The following is a 14,030-nucleotide window of genomic DNA, read 5'->3' on the forward strand; positions in this document are numbered from 1 at the left end:
AAGCCAACTCACTAGTCTTTCTCCTAAAAAGAAAGCTCCTCCACTTGTGCTTTTTTTGTCATCAATGTTGCCTGCCCAATCAGCATCAGTATAAACTTTTAAATCAAAATAATTTCCTTTCTGATATACTAAGACATAATCTTCAGTGCCTTTCAAGTATCTAAAAATTCTTTTGATTGTTGCCATGTGTGTTTCCTTAGGATTTGCAGAGAATCTTGCAACTATACCTACTGCATGTGCTATGTCTAGTCTACTGTGAACAACATATTGTAGTTTTCCAATCATGGATCGGTAAAGTGTCTCATCAACAGATGCAGATTCATCATTCTTTGATAATTTACAGTTTGTAGTCATAGGAGTACTTACTGGTTTTGAATCCTCCATTCCAAATTTCTTCAAGATTTCCTTTATGTACTTGGATTGAGTAATGAAAATCTCATTTTTCATTTGAAGTATCTGTAAACCTATAAAATACTTTATCTCACCAATTAATGACATCTCAAATTCTTTGCTCATTTCATTTCCAAAGTTCTTGCATAAAGAGTCATTTCCACAAAATATAATATCATCAACAAATATGGTTGAGATCAGTATTCCATTTTCATCATTCTTCATGTACATATTGTTGTTCTCACTTGTCCTTATAAAACCAATCTTAATCAAATAAGAGTGCAATCTTTCATACCATGCTCTAGGTGCTTGTTTCAAACCATATAAACCTTTTGTTCAATTTACATACCTGATCTTTATTATTGTCTTCAACAAATCTTTCAGGTTGTTCAATAAAAACTTCTTCTTCTAATATTCCATTCAGAAATGCAGATTTGACATCCATTTGATATATCTTGAAGTTTTTGGAAGTAGCATATGCCAACAATGTTCTTATTCCTTCAAGTCTAGCAACAGGTGCAAAAGTTTCACCATAATCAATTCCTTCTTCTTGAGCATAACCTTTGCAAACTAGTCTTGCTTTGTTTCGAATGACCTCTCCTTTTTCATTTACCTTGTTTCTGAAAATCCACTTTGTACTGATTACATTTTTGTCCTTTGGTCTTGGGATTAGTGTCCACGTGTCATTCTTCTTGATTTGATCAATCTCTTCTGTCATAGCATTTATCCAATCTTCACTGTTGAATGCCTCTTTCACTATTCTCAATTCAAATTTAGATATCAAACATGTGTTCTATCTCAGTTTGTTCCTTGTCATCACTGGATCATCCTTATCTCCTATAATCTGACTTGGTGCATGATGTCTTCTGACATACTTGGCTAACACAGGCTCGGTAGGCTCTATATGATCTTCTTCATCACTCGGTAACTAGATATTCTCTTCATTTTCTTCAACAGTCTTCTTGGTAAGACTTGTCGATTGAACATAGACAAATTCATCATATTCTTCTGGTTTCTTGGAATTTCCTTCATCATTTCTTTCTACAAATTCATCAATTTTCACATTTGCACTTTCTACTATTTTGTTAGATGATTTGATCAGACATTTAAATGCTTTGCTTCTAGAAGAATAACTTAGAAATGTTTCTTCTTCACTTTTCTGATCAAACTTGCCATTTCTATCATCTTTGTGAACATAGCATCTACATCCAAAGATTTTAAAATAACTTACATAAGGTTTCTTATCATACCAGATTTCATATGGTGTCTTCAAAGTACCTTTCTTCAATTATACTCGGTTCAGGGTGTAAACTGTTGTACTTATTGCTTCTCTCCAAAATGTTTGTGGTACCTTCTTTTCAATCATCAATGTTCTAGCACAATCCACAATAGATCTGTTTCTTCTCTCAGCTATTCTATTCTATTGTGGAGTTCTCGATGCAGAGACTTGTCTTTTAATACCATGATCATTGCAAAATAAGTTGAACTCATCAGATGTGAACTCTCCTCCTCTATCTGATCTAAGACATTTTAGTTGTCTTCCTATTTCATTTTCAACTCTTGCCTTGTACCATTTAAACATTTGAAAAGCTTCTGATTTATCTTTTAAAAACATTACTGACATCATCCTTGAATAATCATCCACAAATAATATGAAATATTTATCACCATAATAACTTTGAACTTTCATAGGACCACAAAGATTAGTGTGCACAAGATCTAAAATTACCTTAGAAGTGTAAAACTTACTTGTAAAGCTTGATCTTGTCATCTTACCCATCTGGCATCCTCGGCACATAGCATTCTCAGGTTTTTCAAGACTCGGTAGACCTCTTACTCGGTGCTTCTTCCTTATTTTGATCAGATTATCAAAATTTACATGACAAAACCTTTTATGCCATAACCAGGTATCATCTATCTTTTCATACAAACACTTATTCCGAGTTGAGTCAAGATGAAATGAATTACCTTTTGTTTGTGTCTCGGTAGCAGCTAACTTTCCATTCTTGTTATGAACTTTGACAATTCCTTTCTGAAATTCTATTCGGTAACCTGTGTTGTTTAGCTGTGCTACACTCAACAAATTGTATTTCAAACCTTCAACCCAATAAACATCATTGCATCTTGCATTGTCAAGAAGTGTTATAGATCCTTTACCTTTCACTGGACATGGTGCATCATTACCAAATCTAACATAGCCTCCATCATAATCTTCTAACATAACAAACTTGTGTTTATCTCCTGTCATATGATGTGAACATCCACTATCTATGATCCAAGAATCATTAGTATTTAAGTGAGATATTAGGGATTTTTCTTCATACCTTTCTTCATCTGATCCATCTTTGATAGCCACATAAACTACTTCCTCTGTATCAGTTTCATCTGATTTATCATCGTTGGATTCCTCATCAGCTATTAAGCATGTCTTTCTATCTCTTCTTCTGAAGTCTCAATGTCCTCTGTAATGATTATCTTTCTGTCTGCCATCTCGGTAATCTCTCTTTTCAGTAGAATCTTTGTCAGGACAGTTAGAATCCATATGTCCTATTTTATCACAATTGAAACATTTCAAAGGTAGTTTTCATTTATACTTATCTTTGCCTCTCGGTAACCTTTTGGCTAATAGTGTTTCAAACTCTTCTTGCTTTCTGATTTCCTCATAGAGTTTGTGTACTTATTCCATGTTCTTACAAAATCTTTCACTTGCTCCACTATGATCTCCTTCAGAGTACTTATACTTTCTTTCATTGTAATCATTAGATTCATCAAGATGAAAAAAACTAAATGCAGATTCAACTTTATTTACCGAAGATCCACTGTTATCAAAGTTACTTAACTCAAATGCATGTAGCTTACCAATAGTAGCATCTAAAGAAACTAGCATATTAGGTACAGACCTCAATTCATTGATTGCAGAGATTCAGATTGCATAAGCTGGTAGAAGGGTTCTTAACAACTTACTTGGTATATCCTTTTCTTCAATAGTTCCACCTGCTCCTTTGATTTGATTGACAATCTCCTTTAGTCTTGTACTGTAGTGTGTTATGTTCTTACCTTCATTCATCCTCATGGATTCAAGTTGTCCTCTTAGACTATCTACTTTTTCTCTGTGAACATGTTAATCTCCTCCACATATTGATATGAGCTTATCCCACATAGCCTTTGCATCATTGCAACCTTCTAGATCATTAAACTCTAAGTCGGTCAATGCAGATGTTATTTCAATCATTGCTTGGATATGTTCTTGCTTAGCCTTTATCTCTTCCATTGTCAATGGATAGGTGCTCGGTGTAATGAAATCATTCTCTAGATAATATATAGCATATTCTCCAACTCCTGATAGATGCAGCTTCATTCTTTTCTGCCATGTAGAGAAACTTGACTTGTTCAGCTTCGATGCATCCCTCTTATACATCTTTGGATCTTTAACTCAAGTGCCTTTAAACTTTTCTTCCGGAGTCCAAAGCTCTGATACCAATTGATAGTTCTGATACTTAATATAAGTAAACATCCAATAGCCAACAAGATGAGAGGGGGGGGGGGTGAATCATACAAACTTAATCCTCCATAAAAACATCAGATTCAACCTCGGTAACATATACTTTACTAATATAACCAAAACTATTAAACATGCAAACTCAAAAGCATATAAACATCATAAACCTCATAAAACCAGATTTAACATGGAAACCCAAATAGGGAAAAACCACTGTGGGATTTCAGACCCACTAAGAAATATACTCTTCTAGAGTATGCTCGGTTAAAAGAAAATCCTGTTAAAGATTACAAACACATTGCTAGATGTGACCTGGTTAAGGGATTTCCCTCAGATCTATTAGGATCTTCACCTTGTTAGAAGTGACCTTGTTAAAGGATTTTAAACACTCAATCAGAATGTCACCTTGCTAGAGGGTTTTACAAATAAGACTATTAAGTCCACTCAGTTAAGAGATTTTCTGTCACTTTCACAAAATAACAATAATAAAAATCTATTTGCAACTTCACATCTAAAATGCTAAAGCAGATTCTTATTTGTTCAATACAATCTAGACATAGAACTAATCTTGTCCATCTGATGGGCTTCTATAGTCTGTTATTCAAACAGGTTTTCAAGCTTCAGTGCTTGGTAATCACTATGTAGCATCCCTGTGCATACACTTTCCCGCATGCATTGTTTATCAACAGTTCCCTATTTATAAACAATTCGGCAACCACTTAATCTTCTTGATCACATTTCCCATGATCAATCATAGCCATCAGATCTTAAAACTTATCCAGGTTCAATGCATCTTTTGATCTGAAAATGTTTTACCCTGCCTTGGAACTTGCATATATTTCTTGGAACTTGTGCTAGGGTATTGTGGTTCAATCTGAACTGTAGATCTTCCTGTCGCTCTTCCATTGCCATAGATTCTTAACAAAATTCATTTATGACATACCAATCATTTAATTAGTTCCAGCTCATCAGCTTCCTTCATTAAATAACAAATGTAACCATTTAATGCATTAAATAACACATGTAACCAATCTGTGAAGTCATTTTGTTGTGACCAAATCTGACTGTTTGACTGTTGTTCGTGACAAGAGGACACAGTGTTGATGAAGACCCAATGTTTGTAAGTGTCTAGATTCCAAAATGACTCAAAAAAAAGTGTGTTGTTTGATGTAAAAATGTTTTGCATACACTTGAAGACACAAAAGACACAATGTTTTGCTATTTGGTCTTAAATGTTCTGAATGTTTAAAATAAGTCAAGCACAATTCTTATGGCTGGCCAAGACAATAGTTGTTGATCCCACATGGGGTTTTACCCCTGAGGCTATGCTATTCAGAGCGGATACTTAGATGCTTGACCTCACTGGTTCCACCCTCGGCACTCACTTCTCGAGTCAGCGAAGCATCAGTCCCCACAAAAACTCCTCGTGGTGAACTTTGTATCTCTACTAAGAACTGTATGTGTGTGGGCCGCTACCAGAGGTCCGACCTCCTGCCTCAACAACTAGAAGGATTTTGGCTTCTAAAACAAAAAGGTGCTAGTAAGGGCATCCGCTCGTGTGGCCATACATGTGGCACTTTCAGCTCTATAAATACAGAAGGCTCCCAGCCGGTAGGGGTTATGCCCTACAACTAATCAAATAAATTTGATCAAACGGGTTTATGGGGAGACATAGTGTCGGTATGAACTAATCAGCACACGTTATCCATAGTTTTCACCATGAATACAGTTGTTTATAGTGGTTCGGAAGAGGTGGGTTTTCCTCACTACCACTTGGGTCGTTCTCTTCTCACTAGTAGTCCTAATGACCACACAGGAAGACAGGCCCTCTAAAGATTAAACAAAAAGAGCCTACTGCTCGAGACACAAAAGACAATGATTCAATTTTAGTGCACCAATTGAAGTGTTTGCTAGTCTATGAAAACAAGGCACACAATAAAAATCCAAAAAACCTTTGCTAAGGACCTGCAACAAAGAGTTGTTAGTAGTTTGGATTGTTTCAAATAATCATCCCTTCCTGCCAGCACATAAGTTAGGTAAATTTTAAATCCAAAAGACTTTGTGAAAATAGGGGCCTTCAACAAAAACGATTTTTCTTTCAAGACAAGTTGCACCAATTTCGTTAGCTAGATCTGAAAATGTTAGCTCAAAATAAACCAGATCTGAAACCTTAAATGCAAAACCCAAAACCAAATCAATAAACCCAAAAACAAAACAAAAATTGAAACCAATGCGCACAAACGCGGTTACCTTCGACACAGACGTGACTTCTTGACTCAGACGTGGTTTTGTGGGACACAGACGTGACTCTAGAACCCAGACGTAACTTCTAGACACAGATGCGTCTAAAAACACCGCAGACGCGACTGAGAAACACAAACGCGGTTTCTGGAATCTACAAAATAAAATACTGTCGATAACATAGATGCGGTTCCAGATGTTGCAAACACGCCAGAAAATCAAAAACACGATCTGAAAGTACGCAGACGCGAAAATATCAAAATGCTGTCGAAAATGTCAGATCTGCAACTTCAAATCACAAAATCTGCAACAAGGATGTTAAATGCAAAAAAGGACAAGAGTCCCACTGGGCATGCCAAAATGTATATGGTGAAAATGGATACAATAATAACGATATTGAAAGGCTAAATGAATTCAACCACAAAACTCTAGCCTAACAACAACAAAGATCCACCATAACATATGAAGATTACCTAAGACAATGTAAATCAAATGAAATCACAAAGATTATACCATCACATGTCCAATAGGGTTTGGATCTCCATTCTTCCTATCTCCATTGATCTTGCTTGATATATTTGCTCTCAGATTTTATGTGCACAAGAGCTCAACAAAGAATGGAATGTGGTTGCAAGTAGGATCGTAGTGTAGTCAAGTCATTAAGATGATTGATTAGGGTTTGATAATGAAGGAAGTATCTCCTTATATAGAAGACACTATAAGAAATGGAGGGATAAGATTGAGAGGTGTAAAAGGAGGTCGGCTATGATTAGAGGGTAGGTAAAAGAAATAATAAAATAATGAAAGAGGTAGGTAGTGTATGAATTAAGAGATGAATGACATGTGTCATAAGTAGAAAAAACTAATGAATTAATTAAATAAATAAAGATTTATTTAATTAATAGAGGAAGTGGGATCAATTAAATAAATAAGATATTTATTTAATTTAGGAAAAGGATAATTTAAATAAATAAATGTATTTATCTAAATGAAAAATAAGGCTAGAAGAGGATAAATGAATTAATTAAATAAATAAGGATTTATTTAATTAATAGATGAATTAGGCTAAAGTAATTAAATAAATAAAGATATTTATTTAATTAGACTAGACAATTTTAGGTGTCTACACTTACAACATATGTATGATGTTAAAACAATCTAAACATCATGATCTCATCATTGTCTGACTCGGTAATAGTTGCCCATTGAATACCTTATTCATCCCCTTATTCATCATATTCTTTCCTGTGTCTTTTACTGACATCTTTATACTCTTAAAATCATACTTCTCAAGATATGGCAACATCATACTGAATTAGAAAATCAATTTCTTGACATCAATGACAAAATAATAATATCAAGACAGTAAACATCCTTAATCAGTTATATCCATAATCATCAACAACCTTCTCAATATCCTTATTGAAATGCCAACAATCTTTCATTGTTTGTTATAATGCTAATTGCCAACAATTGCAAGGTCTAAAAGCTTTTGATTGGCCTACTATAGAGCAGATAGATGACCAGCATAAGCAATAATAATCGCATGAGGAACAACCAGAAGAAGAGGAATAGTCGACATCTTTGTCATTTTTGTGTCTACCTCATTCTTTCTGCAGGTTTCTATTATTGTAGTTGTATTAATGAGTATACAATCAACGCATACCTGACCCAATCTCATGCCACCTTCAACACCAACTTTCAAATTTGACAATGACAGGAGAAGAAGAATGAAGACATATCAGCCCACTCCTATCAAGCTTGCTACACCATTTCCAAGAATTAGTTATTGTAGCCGCCTTCCAGGCCCTCTTTCTAGGGGGATTTTTCAAATGTACCTATGAAAGATGCCTTTTGACATATTCTATTGTAATTAGAAATCATTTTTTGACAAGTGTCTTACTCGGCCCGAAGCTTGTTTTGCTCCCTTGTCTTATAAAAGGGAAATTAGGGTCAGTAAGAAAGGATTCTGAAAATTTTGAAGTAGAATGTACTAGGAGCTGAAATCAATAGAAAAAGACATCTCTTTGAAAAATGTTATCTTTTGAAAATCAATAGAAGAAATCAGTTCCATATTGCTCCTATTATTTGTCTATGTGTTGTATGAAAATAATATGTTAATCATAATGTAATTTGTCTTCTCTAATGGAACCTGGGAATTACTTTGTTAATGACACTTTAATTTGGAAACCAATAGATAGTATGATAGTTTGATTATGGATAGTACTAATAGTTTTGATTTCATGTTCTAGGTTACCAATCTCATAATATGGTGTTGTGTTTTTCCCTAGGATTGAAGGTAGCAATAAAAAATGATAACAATCTCCATGATCATGATGTAATTACTAATGCAACACTACACTTTTTTATATTCTTGAATGTTGAATCAAAAAAATAATTACTAATGCAACCTTATTCTTAAATACTAAAACATAGTGGTACGTTAAACTATTAACTCAAGTAAATAGAAATTTGAAAAATGCAATTGCATATCAATATTAAATGACATTGACAGAAACATAAAACATCATCAACCACATTTAGGATTTTGTAATATGAATGATGAAATGCATTATGCAGTAAAAGTTTAATAAATACCTAGTAACTACTAGTGCTAAATCTCTTAAACTTGCCAAATCATCTCTTCATCTTGATCATCAAATAGAGAGCTTCCTTGATTACTGTCAATGTATTGTTCACTCTGCATACCTCCACTTAATTTTATCTCAAAACTACTAGTACATGTGTCACTGACATTCATTTTGTCACTGTCAATTGTCCCACTTTGGTTTGTAGTGTTGCCCAACCATCTTCTTTCAATTTTGGACTTCCAGATTCCCAGTGCCCTTTCATAAGGAAAACTTTGGACATCATACCTTGATGTATACAGCTGCAAGCAATTTTCCAAATTCTTGTCTAGTTTGTTCCTTATCTTTGATTTAAAAAACCCCAAAACATTGAAACCCTTTCATCCTCCACTGAACTCAATATCATGTTTTGACATAAATCAACAAGTTTCAGAAATTTTGATCATGAATCAGCCAATTGTGGGCTCTAACCTATCTTTGTCCAAACCTTTGTCACTGATCTCTCTTCCAAGGGGTTCTCCATTTTTTTCAAAATTTCAAAATGATGCCTCATAGTTAATGCAAAATGTGTTGATTTCTCTCTAAGAATTGTTTCATCTAAAATTCCTTCTATAGTTTGTCCATTGATTTCTACAGATTTGCAAAAATGGTTTGTCAAATTCATTATCCTCTAATGATAATCAACAAGATTGTTGTGTTCCCAATATTGAGGAAACACAATAGACATGGTTTCAAGTAACTCATCACAAGGGAATCATTTTCTAATTTTTGAAGAAATAAAAGAGGCATTTTTCTTCAAATTAGCAATCACAGAATCAACATTCTTTCTAAAATCTTCCCTTGTGACACTTACTTCCTGTTTCTTAGAGTGCTTTCTTAGTTTCATGATCATGGCAAGGTGGTGCATTGGTATCTCAAATCTACGTACACTGACACATAACTCTTCATTTGCATTAAACTGAAAAAAATTGTTAGGATTGTTCAAATCCGTCAATGCCTACTAGCTAGTAAATTTTACATCTACAAATGTTTGGTCCTATTGATAGAGATTATCAAAGGTCATGCATGTCATTTTACGTAGCTTAGCATATTATGTAATATACATAGCTCTTTCTTGGGATTTTTTCACAGGAATGTTCATTTCTTCTAGCATAGGGAGAAGACTTGCTAAAGTTAAGATTGTCTCTCTATCACTTAACCTACGAAGCAGATTTGGAGCTTTGTCTACTATGTGGTGATGTTTGTACATTACTACAATCAATGATCAATATTCTACATAAACTCAATGTGCTAGACCATGCAAGGAGATCCATTTGGTATCGACATCCTTAAGAATCTTGTTCCCATTGACAAAATTTAGAAATTCCAAAAACCATTTGGGACTTCGACAGAACTATGAGTAGAGCTCTCTGACTTAATCTTCAACATTCTCTACTAGAGGATACTTGCTCACAATTTTAAAATCTAGATTCATTCTGTGGACCATGCAATGAATGGTAGTCATGTAGGGTGAATAAGAAGTTTGTAGCTTTATGCAAGGACCATTCTTATGACCTTGCATTACTGAAGCACCATCCACTCCTACACATATTAACCTTTTTGCTATTGTCAAGTCATCCATACCTCCATATTCAATAAAAAATTCTTAACCAGTTTAGATAGAATTTCCGCTATCACACTCTCCTTCAATTTAGAACCACATAGTAGATGAGGTTGGTGGACATGATTTTGTACAGTATAAACATGCATACATCCCCAAGACATATTATCTATTGTCGTAACTTCGTCCAAAGACATTGCAATAAAGTTTGACTCTTATTTTCTCCTTTATATCTTGTTTTTTAACCTCAGCAAGACAACTTGCCCATTCCCATCCACTGTTCAATGACCAATGACTATTACAATTGTTAGGAACGTCCAAAAAGTATAATATAATACTAATTTCTAGGTAGTCTGTCATAGGACACCCTCTAGTCAAAATATAAAAAACAACACTTAACTAAACAGTTTTTCCTAGTTGTGCTACTACCATTGCCTTTTCAAAAATAGCTTCAAGAGAACCTCCACATTCATCGAGCTTTGCCTATCTTTTCAAATGCACATCATATTCTAAGGCACACTTAAGAGCTGACATTGCTCCTTTGTTTTCATTATTATCACTGATTTTTCAATTACATCTATGATTTGTTTTTCATAAACTTTGCCGACATACTTTTCTATAATGTCAAGCTTTAGTTGCAACCTCTTCTCCTTTTTGTATTTCCAACAACAAATCTTACACCTGCATTCTATTGGACCTTTCTTTGGATTCTCCACTAGTTTAATGAATGGATGCTTTGACACCCAATCAATTTGAAAATGCGTCCCCATATCTGACTCCCAACCTGATTTTGATTTTGATTTTTTTTACCCTTTCGTGCATAATCATCATCTACGACATTGTCAACCAAGTTGATTATCTCATTCCCACTACCCTGGGTATCTACCAAATCTTCTGCTTCATTTTTGTTTGAGATATCACATTCATCGCCTTCTTCAATTCGGTGTAAGTTGTGAATATGGTAGTTGTGATGATGTACCTTTGTCTTTTTGACCACAAACATTGCTAAAGTACAAATTTAATGTTTTTTAGTTTTGTTGGCTTCTCTTGGCCTTCACCACATTCAGGAGTCTTACCCTTCTTCCTATTTGACATCTCCAATGAAATAAAGGTTGCAAAAAACTATCTACTTGTTTAAGAATCACTAATAGACTATAAGATTCATTTCCCCTAGGGCCTAGAATCTAGATGTTTGAGGTATCCCTACTCAATAAGAATGAATTAAAAATTGCACACACATTGAGATGAATAATATTATAACACTTCAAATAAATGGTCACTTACCTTTAGATTCTCTATGAGTAGCACTAGTACTCAACAATGTAGAAATGGTTGTTCATGTTTGTGTCTTGGCTATTGATCTGAATGGAGAGCTCGGAACTGACCAAATTGTGTAAAAATATATTTCATCTTTCATACAATCTTATACCAATCCATATTTGATGAATTCAGTGGAAATTTTAAAAGGTATACAAATATTTGGCGAATCCTACTTCATTCTAACATGTCTTATGGAAATGTAGGGTGAATTAAACCTCGACAAAACATATAAATTGTAATTTACTAGGCAATTATGGACAGTCAATTGGGATGGACTTATAATACAATTGGCGAAATCAATCCTACCACAACTTGAATGATTAATGGTATTGGCGAATATTGCCCAGAATTAAGACACACTTCCTTAAATACTAAGAAAATTGGGTCCTCATGCAAATTGAATTATTGATGGCTATTGATGAATATGTAGGTGAATTAAGGCACACCTCCAAAATTGTAGGTGAAAATATTAAATAGACCATTGTGAAAATGTAGACTATTGGTGAAAAATTTAAATGGTTACAAAAAATTAAGAAAAATGAAGGCAAATTGAAATGCATTTGACCGAAAATTGATAAAGTTGGTGCGATCTAGCCACCCCATTCGATACAACTTATTCACCAATTTTGAAATGGTCGATACAAAATAGTTGCCAATTGGTGAATATTCGCCACTAATGTTTTTGTTAGTCCTGATTCTGCAAATGACAGTTGGCTAAGAATGAAAATCTGTAATCGCACCTGCAAGCTAGAAAATGGTGTGTTTGTGGCTATATAGGGTTTTCCCTTATTCAAACCCCTTGTTTTGGTGATTTCCACCTCCACAAATAGCTGATATTGTACTAAAATTGTGTGTGCCCTAGAATCTCATGTGTTTGTAAGATTCCTATGAGCTAAAATGCAAACTAGAGTTTTACCCTATGTTTTGAGTAAAAACCCTAAAATGAATGTTATGTAAATGCTTCAAATCACAAATGCAATATAGATCTAAAGCAACAATGAAAATCTAAAAATTAATATTGTGTAGATCTGAAAGTCAAGATATGAAAATAACATGAAATCATACAACACCCTAATGAGAGGTACAAGCCACTCAACAGTGGGTGATCTCCTTACTATTCTTCAATATCTCCTAAAGCTTCCATGAATGATAAAAGTATTGATGAATACTTGATTGATGTTGATGTTGTTGATTGTATACTTCACATAAACTTTTACTTTCACTTCACAAGGATATCCTTCAATTGCTAGATCAGATCCTCAAATGAGGGGAAGAAAAGGCTATATATATGTAATGTCCTCAATTTTAAGTGATAGATTAATTAAATTGATTTTTTATTAAGTCGTCCAAATTAAAATTAAATATCTTAAGATGACTTAATATTGATTAATTTAATTAATTAATTATAAAGTAATAAAATCTCCTCAGGTTGACTTCTAGAAGTGTTGGAGAAATATTATTTAATTTATGGAGAATTTAATTATAACCTAACGATTTATTTTCTTAGCAAATTATTATATCATGAGGCCACTTAATTGATGACGATGGGATGACTTATTTTTACTAGGTGTTATATGTCATGTTGAATTATATACCAAGTTTCTAATTACAAATTATTATATCATGAGAGCACTTAATTGATGGCGATGGGATGACTTATTTTTACTAGGTGTTATATGTCATGTTAAATTATATACCAAGTTCCTAAGCCTAAATTAATTATTTATATGGATTAAGCACTTTAGAGGAAGGAATTATAAACATTCTTTTCTTGGCGGTAACTTAGTGAAGTTGACTCCCCCTCTTTTTATTATCTATTATAAAGTTAATTTTGCTTAAGTGGAGCAACTATCCTAATGGGAAATATTATTTTACTTGGAGTAATGCGTGCGAAGGAGTAAGGGAAAATTATAAATGTGAAATCATGAAGTTTGGAAGGCATTCGATTATACTTTGATATTTCTTATTGCCGTAACTCTCACTGTGCGTGGATCTTTAAGTTCAAACCCTAGAGCGATACCCCTGGGCTTTCTGGTCTAGATGCAGCCCCAGGTCAACAGGATTGGAGCTTTCATAACCCTGTTTGGTGATACGTGCACCCTAAATACAGCTTTAGTTGTTAAATAAATAGCTCACATGTTTCAAAATGTTCAGGTGTTGATTTGGCATCTAGTCCCTTGCTTCTATGTGGCATAATTTTCTGTAGAGAGCAATCTGCTGAACATCACGGCACTAGACTTTACAGTATTTGTAGCTTAAAACAACGATCTCCCTGGTGAAGCCCTTTGCCACTAGAAAATTAACCTTTCGAAGATCCATTTAAGAGCACTGAAAATTTAGGAGTAGTAACACATTTCTCAATCATTTTAAAAATGTATCCTTTATACAAAAC

This window comes from Cryptomeria japonica, chromosome 1 (genome assembly GCF_030272615.1).
Source record: "Cryptomeria japonica chromosome 1, Sugi_1.0, whole genome shotgun sequence".
Lineage (NCBI taxonomy): Eukaryota > Viridiplantae > Streptophyta > Pinopsida > Cupressales > Cupressaceae > Cryptomeria > Cryptomeria japonica.